The 15103-nt window shown below is 39.5% G+C and overlaps 1 protein-coding gene across 1 annotated transcript in view; it reads right to left on the minus strand.

Moving 5' to 3' along the window:
- The window catches only part of PIGN (phosphatidylinositol glycan anchor biosynthesis class N), a 1169967-nt gene that overhangs the window by 483278 nt on the left and 671586 nt on the right, over window positions 1-15103 (minus strand). The gene's annotated exons all lie outside the window — the stretch shown is intronic.

The raw sequence follows: 15103 nt of genomic DNA on the forward strand, positions 1-15103 counted from the left end.
TATGTGTATAACTGGACAGTGTTTTCCTGCAGTTTAGCAATATCTAACAACAGAATAGTTATTCTGGATAATGTGGTTAACTCTTAAATTACTGCATGTATTTATTTATTTATTTGTTCTGACAATGTATTGAGGATCTATAGAAGTGATGATTATGTAAAGTGTATTTGTTATCGTCTGCATTTTCTGAAGCAGTCCTAATAAAAATTGTGATTCTATTGTATTATATGATTTGTAGTTTTTTTCAGGGATATTAAACAGTTTGTTTCATTTATGTAATAAAAAAGCACTAATCAATGGTATATACTTAGAATACAATAGAATTCACTGCAATATGTATTATTAATCTATTTAAATGCATTTTACATTTTTTATTTAAACTACATTTGTGCAGTGTCCATTACCTCCTGTCACATCCTTTAGACTTACATTACTATATTTTATTTATAAAGCACCAAAAGATTATGTAGTGCTGAACAGTAGTAATATAATAGTATTACAACTGAGGACTGTGTAACCGAGCAAACTCCATATGCATAATTTATTCTGATACTGATAAGTGAAGTTTTTTGTTTGTTTTTGTTTTTAAAAAACTGTTTGTTTCCCTCTGCAATGCATTCCTCAGCCTTGAAGCAAGCGAACTGAAACAGCATCTAGTTATATGGAGAACCACTATTGAATCAGTAGTTCTATCCCAACTAATAAGGAGGCATTAGTTTATAAAGTCACAATGTGGTGAGAAATATAGAAACATTAACTACTGTATTTTCTTTTGCAATGTACAATTTACAGTGTCCTTAAATGCATTATAGGCATCTAATTCTGTGTTTCTGGAAGTCCAGGAAATACTTTTTTTCTAAACATCTCTATACTGTGTTGAGTTTGCCATCTTGATTTTTAAATGGCAACCTGTAGTCCCCTAATAATTTCCCAATAAGGTAGAGAAAATGATACACAACACTTTGGGAGTGCTTCCACAGTAATAATCTCAATTTGAAATGTTCACGTTTGCACGTTTGCAGCTAGGGGCACTAAAAAAATCAGTACACAATCAGTCTCAACAAATAACCAGAATGCATAGCTAAATTAAAGAAAGAAAAAAAAACGTTTAACCACTACTACCAATGGGCACTTCCAAAAAGCTGCAAAAGATCATATGTACTCTTACAAAGAGGTTCTAGGGGTAACTATGTTTTCCTGCTAACCTGGGAGAAAATCCTTGGAAATTGATGCTATCAGCTAAAGTCTGATTTTGCAGTCAGGTTGCTAATCTTCCTGCTTTATGCATCTCTCACTTCTGTACTTCAAGTTAATTTTTCAGCTGTTAACTACCTTGTTTTGGTCATGTTCCTGCATTCAGTTTTTCACTTTAAGCACAAAATATTGACTTTGCTTTTGTTTAGATTATTAAACTGGCAAACCTACAAAGCATGAAATAACACGGACCTGTAATTTAACAGATTCACCGGCCTAAACTGTCATTGTGTTGTAATGTGCTGTTTGCTCACAAGGCTAAATGTAGGGAGCCGGAGGATATGCACAGAAGGGAATTGTGAAGGCAAAAGAAGAAAGAGCTTGTTAATTGGAAACAAAAAGTTCAAAAAGGAAATGAGTGACATTTTCAAATGCTATCTTTGCCTTTGTGCCTTCTCAAGTGTTATTTATTTATTTTAGAAAACCTTTGGCTGTAAACTGAATAAGTAACTTGGATACAACATGGTCAATTATCTCCGGTATTGCCAATGTGAGTTACTGTTTTTCAAGCTCAAATTGACCAAATTACAGTCAAGAGGTTAAACGGTTGTATGGATTATTTAAGGGTTTCCTTTCATGTGTGTGTAAATATAAGATTTTGATCAATAGTCATTTAAACTAACCTTTGACAACTAGAGCTATGTGGAATGAAGTGAATGTAAAGTACTAGGTGTCAAAAATGCTGTAAAATAAGAATGCTTTAAAAAAAAAAAAGGAAATGACAATATTTTATTTTTAACAATTAACAAAAATGCAGTTAGTGAACAAAAACAGAATTTATGTTTACCTGATAAATTACTTTCTCCAACGGTGTGTCCGGTCCACGGCGTCATCCTTACTTGTGGGATATTCTCTTCCCCAACAGGAAATGGCAAAGAGCCCAGCAAAGCTGGTCACATGATCCCTCCTAGGCTCCGCCTACCCCAGTCATTCGACCGACGTTAAGGAGGAATATTTGCATAGGAGAAACCATATGGTACCGTGGTGACTGTAGTTAAAGAAAATAAATTATCAGACCTGATTAAAAAACCAGGGCGGGCCGTGGACCGGACACACCGTTGGAGAAAGTAATTTATCAGGTAAACATAAATTCTGTTTTCTCCAACATAGGTGTGTCCGGTCCACGGCGTCATCCTTACTTGTGGGAACCAATACCAAAGCTTTAGGACACGGATGAAGGGAGGGAGCAAATCAGGTCACCTAAATGGAAGGCACCACGGCTTGCAAAACCTTTCTCCCAAAAATAGCCTCAGAAGAAGCAAAAGTATCAAACTTGTAAAATTTGGTAAAAGTGTGCAGTGAAGACCAAGTCGCTGCCCTACATATCTGATCAACAGAAGCCTCGTTCTTGAAGGCCCATGTGGAAGCCACAGCCCTAGTGGAATGAGCTGTGATTCTTTCGGGAGGCTGCCGTCCGGCAGTCTCGTAAGCCAATCTGATGATGCTTTTAATCCAAAAAGAGAGAGAGGTAGAAGTTGCTTTTTGACCTCTCCTTTTACAGGAATAAACAACAAACAAGGAAGATGTTTGTCTAAAATCCTTTGTAGCATCTAAATAGAATTTTAGAGCGCGAACAACATCCAAATTGTGCAACAAACGTTCCTTCTTTGAAACTGGTTTCGGACACAGAGAAGGTACGATAATCTCCTGGTTAATGTTTTTGTTAGAAACAACTTTTGGAAGAAAACCAGGTTTAGTACGTAAAACCACCTTATCTGCATGGAACACCAGATAAGGAGGAGAACACTGCAGAGCAGATAATTCTGAAACTCTTCTGGCAGAAGAAATTGCAACTAAAAACAAAACTTTCCAAGATAATAATTTAATATCAACGGAATGCAAGGGTTCAAACGGAACCCCCTGAAGAACTGAAAGAACTAAATTGAGACTCCAAGGAGGAGTCAAAGGTTTGTAAACAGGCTTAATTCTAACCAGAGCCTGAACAAAAGCTTGAACATCTAAGCCATCTCCGTGGAGATGTTGCCTGTACAACGGCAAAGAGAATGACTGGGGTAGGCGGAGCCTAGGAGGGATCATGTGACCAGCTTTGCTGGGCTCTTTGCCATTTCCTGTTGGGGAAGAGAATATCCCACAAGTAAGGATGACGCCGTGGACCGGACACACCTATGTTGGAGAAAGGAAAAACGATTTATGCTTACCTGATAAAATAATTTATGTTATGTGGTGAGAGCCCACAATCCCTTACTCTTTGCAATTCACCTCCTGACCACTAAGAGGAGGCAGAGATTCCCAAAACTCAGAGAGTACTTAACCCCTCCCACGTGTCTAGTATGTAAGTCTGATCTATAGCCAAGCAAGGAGAAGAATAAAAGTAGGAAAGAACAAAGCACAGAATATGAGGTGCAAACTGGAATTGCAGCCAGAAAAAAATATATAATTTAATAAACTTGGACGGGGATCATAGACTCTTACCATCCCAAAATGTTTTAATTTATCAACTAACAGTCTACGAGTACTTGGACGGGACAAAACATTTTTTTAAAAGGTAGGCACCTAATTTCCAGACAAAGCTGCCGGGAGAATTTGTTTTACCAAAAGCTGCTTCAGAAGAAGCAAAAACAAATTTAGTAAAGGTATGTAAAGATGACCATGTTGCTGAATTGCAAATTTCATCAATGGAAGCCTTATTTTTGAAAACTCAGGAAGTGAAAATTGACCTAGTAAAATGGGCTGTAATGCGTTTTGGGGGAGACTTTCCCACCTCCAAGTAAGCTTTGTGAATCAAGAGTTATTGTCAAGTAGCTAAAGTAACGGCCTTGGCCTTCTGGCCTTTGCGTGGAACTGAGAAATGAAAAAACAAATTAGAGGATTGTCTAAAATCTTTTATAGTTTGCAAGTAGCATTGAAATGCTCTTACTACATCTTAATTATGTAGAAGTCTTTCTTTAGAATTTCAAAGATTAGGACATAGAAGAAACAACAATTTACTGACTGATGTTATACAGGTAAAAAACAAATTTAGGGCTAAATTAAAAGTGGAGCGGTAAATTATTTGCCCGTTTGCGGGTAAGCGATAAATAACCAGCCATTACAATTGGCTGGCTATTGCTACCCCAAGCTCACGGTAGCAATTAGCGCTTATAGAATTAAACAGAGGTCAGATCTCTGGTTAATTTTATAAATGTGCCCCAAATTATATTTGCAAAATATCTGGGAAGTTTATTGATCAAACATCAGGCCATCAGGTCTATCTCTAGTAGACTCAATTGATCCAAAATCTGGTAGAAGGCATCCAGATAAATAGACCCTTCCCCTGGATGAAGGGATTGGCAACTGAAGTAGTCTGCTTCCCAGTTGTTCACACCTGGGATATGGATTGCAGAAATGGTAAAAAGATTGTTCTTGCCAAGATAAAATTCGTGAAACTTCCTACATCGCTAGGGAACTGTGAGTACCCTTTTGATGAGTGATATAAGCCAATGCTGTAACACTGTACAATTGTAAACGTAGACAATTCTCTTCCTTCAGGAGAAGCAAGCTCTGAAGGGCCCTGAAGATTTGTTTCTAAAATATTTACATTTCCAGAGCACAAAGACGGATTTCATTACATTTAAAGTTTTATCTTTAAAAAGGGTCACAATGCATATAACAATGAAAAAGAAATACATGAAATTACATGGCATACAAAAATAGGATAATTTAACAATAGAGACACAATTGCAAAACAATTATAAAAAAAAAAATGAAAGGATCAAAATACACAGACATCCTAAAATGTAAAATGAAATCTGTGGAGACTCCTAATGATCGTTTCAGGATGTATTTTTTGATGTAATCGTATGAATTACACACTATTTTATAGACAGTTCAAGTCACCTGACCTACCCACCCCCAGGATACTAAAGATTCTTTCTGGGAAGAGTTATGAGCATAATTCATATTCATATTACTAGCTTGAATGTTTGTCTTCCAGCAGGGGGCTGGCTATGTAGTGATTGTTCTGAGGCTGGAGTCACTCCTCAAGCCTAACCCCTGCTGGTTTCTAGGCAGTAAACCATTGCTGGGAAATAGGGAGACGTCAAGATCCAAGTATTCACTTTGATCAGAGATAAAACAGTTTTTCTAGCTGCTTCAAAGTTAAAACATATGGTTACCTTTGCAGTCTCAAGTTTTCTGCATTAAACCCTTAGAAGCTAGCAGAAAAAATAGACAAAAATCATGCCTTTTCATGACATGGAATATACAGTACACTTTTGTGATAGTATAAGAGAAATTAAACAAAATGTATATCCTGACTTTGAAAGAAAACAAACTTTACCACTTCACATGAAGATGTCAGGTAAATCAGAGTCAGCGATCTCAGGTGTATACAGAACACCATAGCCTCAGCAGGCAACATATTTAAAAGAAAAAAAAAAGGGGTAGAGAATAGAGCAGCAAACAGATATGCATAATATCCACAAGAACTTAAAACATAATAAGCATTTTTGACACAAAATGTTAAATGTATTTACACTGTTAACAATGACAGATTTTTGTGATTTGCACATTGATTGCATAAGTATGCATATGGAAAACAGAAAGAGGAGCAGTGTGCCAGGAACGAACAGCAGCTCAATAGCTTGTTCTATGGCCCGGTTGCCAATTGGTAGTAGCTTCTTTCTGCCCAACTGTGCTTTTCAGAGGAAAACTTTCCTGTAGTATATCAGTCTGATCCCTCCGACATGGTCAGGCCAGCCCCAAAAAAGCAGGCAATTCTACTCTGAATATGGAAAACGGCAACCCCAGACGATTGTTTCGGCCATCTCTGGGCCTCGTCAGTGAGTTGCAGCCATAGCCCTCTAAGCACATTGGGCAAGGAGTCCACGTCTGTTTTTTCCCATCACCCTTAGGGAGACTATCCCCAGGGTCATATTTACATATGCAAAACAGAAAGAGAAGCAAGTAAACGCAGATGGTTTAACAGTGCTATGTAAAGATATGTATTTAATTTCCTTATATGCTATTCATTTTAATTATTAATCTAAACAACAGAAAAAAAACCATTATTTATTAAGATCAGGCTTTCTTTAAGGCTAGAACAAGATAACACCCAGTGAAGATACTTTAATAGCCACTCTGGCTTTATACAGGTGTTCTGTATGCACTTGAGAAAGAATGTTGTCAGGTCCCTCATAGTGTTAGGCCAATCAGCAGTCTGTGCTCATGCAAAAATCTTGTGGTAATCACAGAATCAATGACCTCTCTACTAATATTTTTTATTTTATTAACCATATAACCATATATAGCATTTTGGTTTTGCAAACATTCTACTAGATTAAAAGAATGAATATTATTTACTGTATTTAGGGTTTATATTCTTTCTTCGCCCAAAACTGAAGCGAATTTACCAAAACACCAAGAAATGGTAACTTCTCAATCTACAAAAACATAAATTATGCTTACCTGATAATTTAATTTCCTTCTGTATGAGGAGAGTCCACAGCATCATTACCTACTGTTGGGAAATACTGAACCTGGACACCAGGAAAAAGCAAAGACACCCCAGCCAAATGCTTAAATACTCCCCCTACTTCCCTCATATCCCAGTCATTCTGCCAAGGGAACAAGGAACAGTAGGAAAAATATCAGGGATATAAATGGTGCCGGAAGAGAAAATACATTTTGGTCCGCCCATCGGAGTATACGGGCGGGAGCCGCGGACTCTCCTCATACAGAAGGAAATTAATTTATCAGGTAAGCATAATTTATGTTTTCCTTCTTAAAATGAGGAGAGTCCACAGCATCATTCCTTACTGTAGGGAAAACTATACCCAAGCTTTAGAGGACACTGAATGATAACGAGAGGGGTAAAAGAAAGGCGGACCCTAATCTGAGGGCACCACAGCCTGTAAAACCTTTTTCCCAAAAGCTGCTTCAGCCGAAGCAAAAACTTCAAATTTGTAGATTTTTTAAAAAGTATGTAAGGCAGACCAGGTAGCTGCCCTTGCGCTTCCCAGAGTAGATAACAAACAAAGAAGAAATTTCTCTAAAATCCTTAGTAGCTTGAAGATAGAATTTCAAAGCTCGAACCACATCCAAATTATGAAGTAAATGTTCCTTCGAAGAAGGAGGATTAGGACACAAGGAAGGAACCACAATCTCCTGATATATGTTACGATCAGACACCACTTTAGGAAGAAAACCCAAGCGAGTACGTAGGACAGCCTTATCAGTGTGGAACACCAGATAAGGAGGCTCACATTGCAAAGCAGACATTTCAGAAACTTTGCGTGCCAACGCAATAGCCAATAGAAAAAGAACCTTCCAGGACAACAATTTAATGGCAATCAAATGCATAGGCTCACACGGAGCCCGTTGCAAAAACTTAACAAGATTTAAACTCCAAGGTGGAGCGTTAGATCTGAACACAGGTCTGATCCTGATCAGAGCCTTAATGAAGGATTGCATGTCAAGGAGCTCTGCAAGTCTCTTGTGCAGAAAAACAGAAAGGGACGAAATATGTCCCCTCAGGGAACTGGCAGAAAGGCCCTTCTCCAGACCCTCCTGGAGAAAGGAAAGAATCCAGGCAGCTTTGACCTTATGCCAGGCAAAACCACACTCCTCACACCAGAATAGGTAAGCTCTCTAAACCTTATGATAGATGCGACGAGTAACAGGCGTAAAAGCCTGAATGAGATTGTCAATAAAGCTCTCTTGGCTAAGACTAAGTGTTCAATCTCCACGCAGTCAGCCTCAGAGAATCTAGATTTTGATAAACAAAAGGACCTTGTTCCAGCAGATCCCTGCGACAAGGTAACTTCCACGGAGATGAGGACATCCCCACCAGGTCCGCGAACCACATCCTTTGTAACCATGATGGAGCAATCAGTATAACTGATGCCTGCTCCTGCTTGATGCGAGCCACTACACAAAAAAGAAGTGGTAACGGCAGAAAAATGAAAATTAGATTGAACCTCCAAGGTACTGCTAATGCATTTATTAGCACCCTGGACCACGACCCATATCTGGGTAGCTTGGAATTGAGCCGGGACGCCATGAGATCTATCTCCGGCGTCCCCCATCTGTTGCAAATCTCTGCAAACAACTCGGGATGGAGAGACCATTTCCCCGGATGAAAGGATTGTCTGCTGAGGAAACCCGCTTCCCAGTTGTCCACACCCGGAATGTGGATCACTGACAGTGAGCAGTTGTGGGCCTCTGCCCACTACAGAATCCGAGATACTTCCCTTATTGCTAGGGAGCTCCTCGATTCCCCCCTGATGGTTGATGTAAGCCACCAAGGTCAAGTTGTCTGATTGGAATCTGAAACTGGGACGAACCCAGAAGAGGCCAAGCCTTCAGAACATTGAAGATCACCGAAGTTCCAAAATGTTGATCGGGAGGAGGGATTCCTCTTGAGTCTACAGGCCCTGTGCCTTCCTGGCACCCCAAACAGCTCCCCACCCTGAGAGACTCAAGAAGGATGTCCCTTGAGTCAGGTGATCTGGACAGAGCCACCAGGAGAGCGATTCTCTCAACCGGTTGTCCAGAGAAATATGTTGAGACCGATCCGAATGATCGCTGTTCCACTGTCTCAGCATGCACAGCTGAAGTGGTCTGAGATAGAATCTGGCAAAAGGAATGATGTCCATGCTGGACACCATGAGACCAATCACCTCCATACACAGAGCCACAGAGGGCCTTAAGGAGGTCTGGAGGGTAAGACAAGCGGAAGTTAGCTTGTAACGTCTCTGGTCCGAAAGAAATATCCTCATGGATATGGAGTCTATTATAGTACCCAGGAATTCCACCCCGGTACTGGGAATAAGAGAACTCTTAACTAAGTATATATTCCGTCCATGAGAACGAAGAAGAGATAGAAGGGCTTTCGAATGGTCCTCTGCCAGACGACAGGATGGTGCTTGAAACAGAATATTGTCCAAGTATGGCGCTACTGCTATACCTCTGGTTCTGGCCACTGCAAACAGCACCCCTAGAACCTTCGTAAAAACTCTTGGAGCAATAGCTAGACCAAACGGAAGTGCAATAAACTAGAAGTGCTGGTCCAGGAACGCAAATCTTAGGAACTTGAAGTGTTACTTGTGTATTGGAACGTGAAGGTAAGCATCCTTCAGATCTATTGTGGTCATGAACGGTCCTTCCTGAACTAAGGGAAGGATGGACCTTATTGTCTCCATCGTGAATGAGGGGACAGATAGGAATTTGATTAAGCACTTTAGGTCCAGAATCGTGCGGAAAGTTCCCTCCTTCTTTGGAAAAGTATCCCAGACCTCTTTCTGCAAGAGGTACCGGGACAATGACTCCCAGGGAGGAGAGATCCCTCACGCACCCCAGAAAGGCTTCTCTCTTTTCTGGCCTTGAAGACAGGTTTGACAAGAATCTGCCCCTGGGTAGATGAGACTTTAAATCTATCCTGTATCCCTGAGCAATGACCTCCAGGACCCACGGGTCCTGTACGTGCCCAAACCAAGCATCCCAAAAGAGTAACAGTCTGCCCCCTACGCGATCCAGAGCCAGATCGGGGGCCGCCCCTTCATGCCAACTTTGTCTCGGTGGGCCCCTTGTTCTGCTTGGATTTATTCCAGGACTAAGCCGGCTTCCAAGTCTTGACTTTAAAGTCATGTCCACAGACCAGGACTTCAGCCAGAGTGCCCTACGGGCTTGAACAAAAAACCTGAAGCCTTGCCATTCAGGCAAATAATTTGCATATTTGCATCACAAATAAAAGAATTAGCCACCCTTAAGGCCTTAATTATTTCCTGGATCACGTCGAGGGAACCCTCAACCTCGATCAACTCAGATAAGGAGTCGACCAGTAGGTAGCTGCTCTAGCAACTGCAGCAACACCCGCTGCCGGTTGAAACAAATATCCCGTATGTTGAAACATCTTCCTTAACAGAGTTTCTATTTTCTTATCCATGGGTTCTTTAAACTACGAACTATCCTCAAGTGCGTTTAGCAAGCTTGGAGATAGCGCTATCCACCTTGGGGGTGGAACCCCACAACTCCAATTGAGAGTCTGGAACTGGGAACAATTTTTTAAAGGAAGAAGAAGGGGAAAATGAAGAACCAATTCTTTCCCATTCATTCTTAATAATATTCACCATCTTTACGGGAACCGAGAATGTCTGTGGTACAACCCTGTCCTCGTAGACCTCATCTAATTTAGGAATCAAGGGATCCTCAGGCAATTTAGGCTCTGGAACCTCTATAGTAGCCAAAACTTTCTTTAGCAGAAAGCGTAAATGTTCAATCCTAAATATAAAGTCTGGTTCCTCTGCAGCTGGAGGCTTAGAGGCAGTAGATTCTGACCCAGAAAGAGCACCCTCTGAAGTATCAGAGGCGTCTTTATCATCGGATAATCTTGTATCAGATAAATCCAATAAGCTAGTAGATGACCCCTGGGAAGGATAGCAATATTTGACCTTTCGCTTGCGCTTAGCAAGGCGAGGTAAAGCACTTAAGGCCGCAGACAATGCCGTTTGTAACTGCTCAGTAAAGTCTGGAGATAAAAGGGTCCCTCCAGATGGAGGAATAGGAGTGCTACGGGAAGATGCATGTATATTGGGAGATGATTGTAGGGTGCGCACCTCACGGGACGGAGACTCCTCAGAGGAGGACGGCTCAGTGGTATCAAACATATTAACTTTCTTTGAAATGATTACTTTATCAAGGCATGTGGACAATAAATGAGCAGGTGGGTATACGGCAGCCTCCTCACAATATAGACAGGTATTAGACTTAGGTAAAGGGGGAGTACCCGCTAACGCCTCAGAATCCTCCATAGCTTGCGCTTATAAAGCAAACTATAGAATAAGATAAAATGGCACCTTTATACCCCCAATGCCTGGGGCACTCACCACCTCCTATGACCCAGGCCAAACAGAGAAACCGTTTCTTCTCCGGAAAACCGCACGGTCAGGAAAGAGGAAATCAGTGTGACCACACCCGGTCACATGTTGCGCAATGCAGGACCGTCCCTGCTATAGGAAAAAAGCGCGACAAGATTTTCAGGCTTTGCAGTTTAAAAAAAAAACGATAGTGAAACCTGGACGTTCCAACATCTGCCTGAGCCTCATCTCACACATGTCGCAGCATAATCATAATAAAATAAAAATGATGTGATTAATCCCCCTCTGGAGATATTAACCCTTGATTCCATACAGATAAAAGGAGCCACACTGTGACCCTGTCTTCTTGCGTTATCATATGTGTATAAAAAATGAAACAATCTTACCGGAATCTATGCCGTGGAACAGAAACACAGCCTCTCAAGTTTGATAGTTTTGTAGCATCGCTCCTGACATGGACTTGAGTGATGGAAGTAGGCAGTGAAACTCGTCAACACTGAATGCTTAGGAGCTGTTAATACGAGTCTGGATGGATTCGCAAAAAGACTCTCCCTGCATCTCCAGACTCTAACATTCGTCAATGCTCTCACTGAGAGGCTGACAAGACTACTTAAAACTCGAGTTCCATTTCAAAGGGTAGATACCCTCCATAAGGAACTACTTCGTATCTTCTGACACTTCTCTGCCAACCTCCTGTGACGAAAGACAAAGCATGACTGGGATATGAGGGAAGTAAAGGGAGTATTTAAGCCTTTGGCTGGGGTGTCTTTGCCTCCTCCAGGTGGCCAGGTTCAGTATTTCCCAACAGTAAGGAATGATGCCATGGACTCTCCTCATATTAAGAAGGAAACAGATTGCAGTATTTTGTAAATACAAACTTGCATCAGAGGATGGCAAAATACCAGCATATAAAACGTCATGAAGGTATGCCATGTTAGCTTACTCTTAAGGCATCAAGACTTTTAACTTTTGTTTCCCTAGAAGAGACTGTCCTTACTGATGCTTGAAAGACTGACTTGTTATATTTGAAAAGCTTTAATAATAAGTACTAAGTATAATGTGAATTGCCAATGTTAACTTCTGGAAGAAATCCGTTATCATGATCACTGAGAAGAGAACAAATTGCTCATTCAACACCACAACGGTAGATCTGGAGAGTTCTCACTTAATTAAGCATATGAATCATTTTCCCTTAATGTGATAGTAAATTAAATTAATCCATATTGTGTCCACATGTAAGTCTTATTTAAATAAATAAAACAGCTATATTTGCGCAGTCCCGTAAAATATTGTATTACACATACGCATGTAATGTCACTGGATTCCACTTTTTATACAATTTTGGATGCCTGTATCGTAAACATGCACAAAGGAATGTGTAACTGAGATGATGACATATTTGATAATGCATTCGCAGATACTAATCGGATTGAATAGCGTCACTGTTAGAAAAATGCAAAAGTCATGGAGGCTACCGTAGCGGTGAGTTATTTCAGTGGACAGTAATAATGTTAACAGCTCTATAAGGTATTAACGATAACAGCTCTGTAAGGTATTATTGTACGTGGTTCATGAATAAACATATATATATTTTTAACAAAGATTTAAATAACGTTGCCACAAAAATGTAACTTTACTATCACTTTAAGATGAAGATAACACATTTGAAGATAACACATTTATAAAGAAAGATATAAAAGTGTATTGCTAAAAATAAAAACAAGGTAACTAAGTTTGTAGGAAGCTTCAGCATTTCCCTATGTTGATGAAACATTGAAGGCACAGTCTACACCTTAGTCATCTTAAAGTCTTACCTTAGCCTCCTGCACCCTTTCTAGATTATGCAGCAGGAATAGTGAAACAGTTATTTTAATATGAATATTGTTTCTGGCCACTTTGAAATGGCTGCCAAACTCAGCCCACTGATGACATCAAGATCTGGGCTGCATCTAGGCACTCTGCTGAAAAGCATTGACAGTCTATTGAATTCAACTAGTGAGCCTTTTGTGATTGGATGCCATATGCAGCCCAGATCGTGATGTTATCAGTGGGCTGAGCTTGGCAGCCATTTCAAAGTGGCGAGAATCAATATTAAAGGGACAGTCAACACCAGAATTGCTGTTGTTTAAAAAGAAAGATAATACCTTTATTATCCATTCTCCAGTTTTGCATAACCAACACTATTATAGAAATACACCTTTTACCTCTGTGATTACCTTGTATCTATGCTTCTGCAAACTGCCACCTTATTTCAGTTCTTTTGACAGACTTGCATTTTAGCCAATCAGTGCTCACTCCAGGGTAACTTCCCGTGCATGTGCTCAATGTTATTTTTTACCATTCCTGTTGCATTATATAGAAACGGTGCAGGAGGCTGTTTGGAGCTTAATCTAAGGTAAGATTTTAAGATGACCAAGGTGTAGACTGTCCCGTTAAGCAAGGTTCCCTTGATAGCTTCAACCTACAATCCGGTGTAAGCAATCTGAAGACTTACAAGCAGGATAGCACTGCCTACAAACCTGTCCTGAGGACAGGATAAAAAAAAAGAATGCAGAAGGAGATCCAATGTGGTTCTTTAAGGCTTTTTACATTGGATATTTTCTTGTTTTTGTACTTGAAGACTGGACTGATCACAATGGGTTATTTTTTTCTACCTTGAGGGATATAATTTGTTTTAAATGTTAACACAAATATATATACACAGTATATATATATATATATATATATATATATATATATATATATATACTAAAACATAAAAAAATACTCTTAGCACAAAAATAACTACAATGTATTGCAATTGTTGTTGGCATTGTAGTTATTCTGACTGGTACTACCTAATTATTGTATATTTTAACTATACTCAAGATCCCCTGCTGGTTGCTAAAACTGTGCTACTATGAAAACGTCTAACAACAGCATAGCTATTTTTTAGTGGCTAAAGTTTAGTGTTAAGATCATACACAGACTTCTGTTATGTATTGATGATGTTTTAAGGTCACTAAATAATAGTAACCCCTTTCAGCTGGTTACCAAATAGCTTCTAAACCAAATTGCTATAACACTGGTGCCTATATTATATTGGTTTAAATTGTATAGACCATTAACCCCAATACATTACCCACCTCAATATAGCTAAACTTCCACCTTGTCATTAACCTTAATGGTGACCTTGTCCCACCACAAGTAAGTTTTATATCTAACCTGGCCCTGTGCTACTATCTCTAACTAGAATCCAGCCCCTCCATGACAAATGGCAATATGGCTAATCTGGCCCCCCGCCCTACAGCTATTAAGCACCAACACAACTTCCCACATCAATATTGCCCCCTAATAAAATCAAATTCCTCCCATAACACCACAAGATATAGACACTCCAAAATTAAATAAAAAATGTACCTGTTTAATGAATGCAGCATGGCAATGGGTTCATTCCTATCTATATTTCCAAAAATCTTTTAACCAATGTTGACAGTTCACAAACTGGTATTCACAGCTAGGGTGTCAAACACGTTCCAATCAATAGAGGCAAGCATATAATCTAGGCCCAAGTATATAATAACTATCTTTCAGACTTAGCATGTGAGTAGGGCTTTAGATAAATATTTTTCTGGGATTTTCTGACAGAAATAACGTTCTCCAGTATGCATGTCTGCAGTCAAGCTAATTTAAAAGCAAAGTGAGCCATTTACTAGTAATTTTATAAATATAAGATGAAAGACTGTTTCTGCTGAGAGTGGTAGATTATTTGGAGATATAAAATCAAATAATTATGAAAGCAAAATCTATAAACAGCATATTTCAGAATATAATATATTTGTCTGATACGCATCTAAAAAATAGCCTAAGGGTTAGCTTTGGAAAACAAGTTGCTTAAAAGCAGCAAAATTATTCAAGTTTCCGATTTTCCAGGTCTATTTTAAACACACTAAAAAACCATCAAGAGCCCATCAAGACAAACAGTTTGTTTCATTATTGAAACAATAATGCTTGTTGGAGTTTCTTTTCAACTGTACAATAGCTCATGTGTATGA

This window comes from Bombina bombina, chromosome 5 (genome assembly GCF_027579735.1).
Source record: "Bombina bombina isolate aBomBom1 chromosome 5, aBomBom1.pri, whole genome shotgun sequence".
Lineage (NCBI taxonomy): Eukaryota > Metazoa > Chordata > Amphibia > Anura > Bombinatoridae > Bombina > Bombina bombina.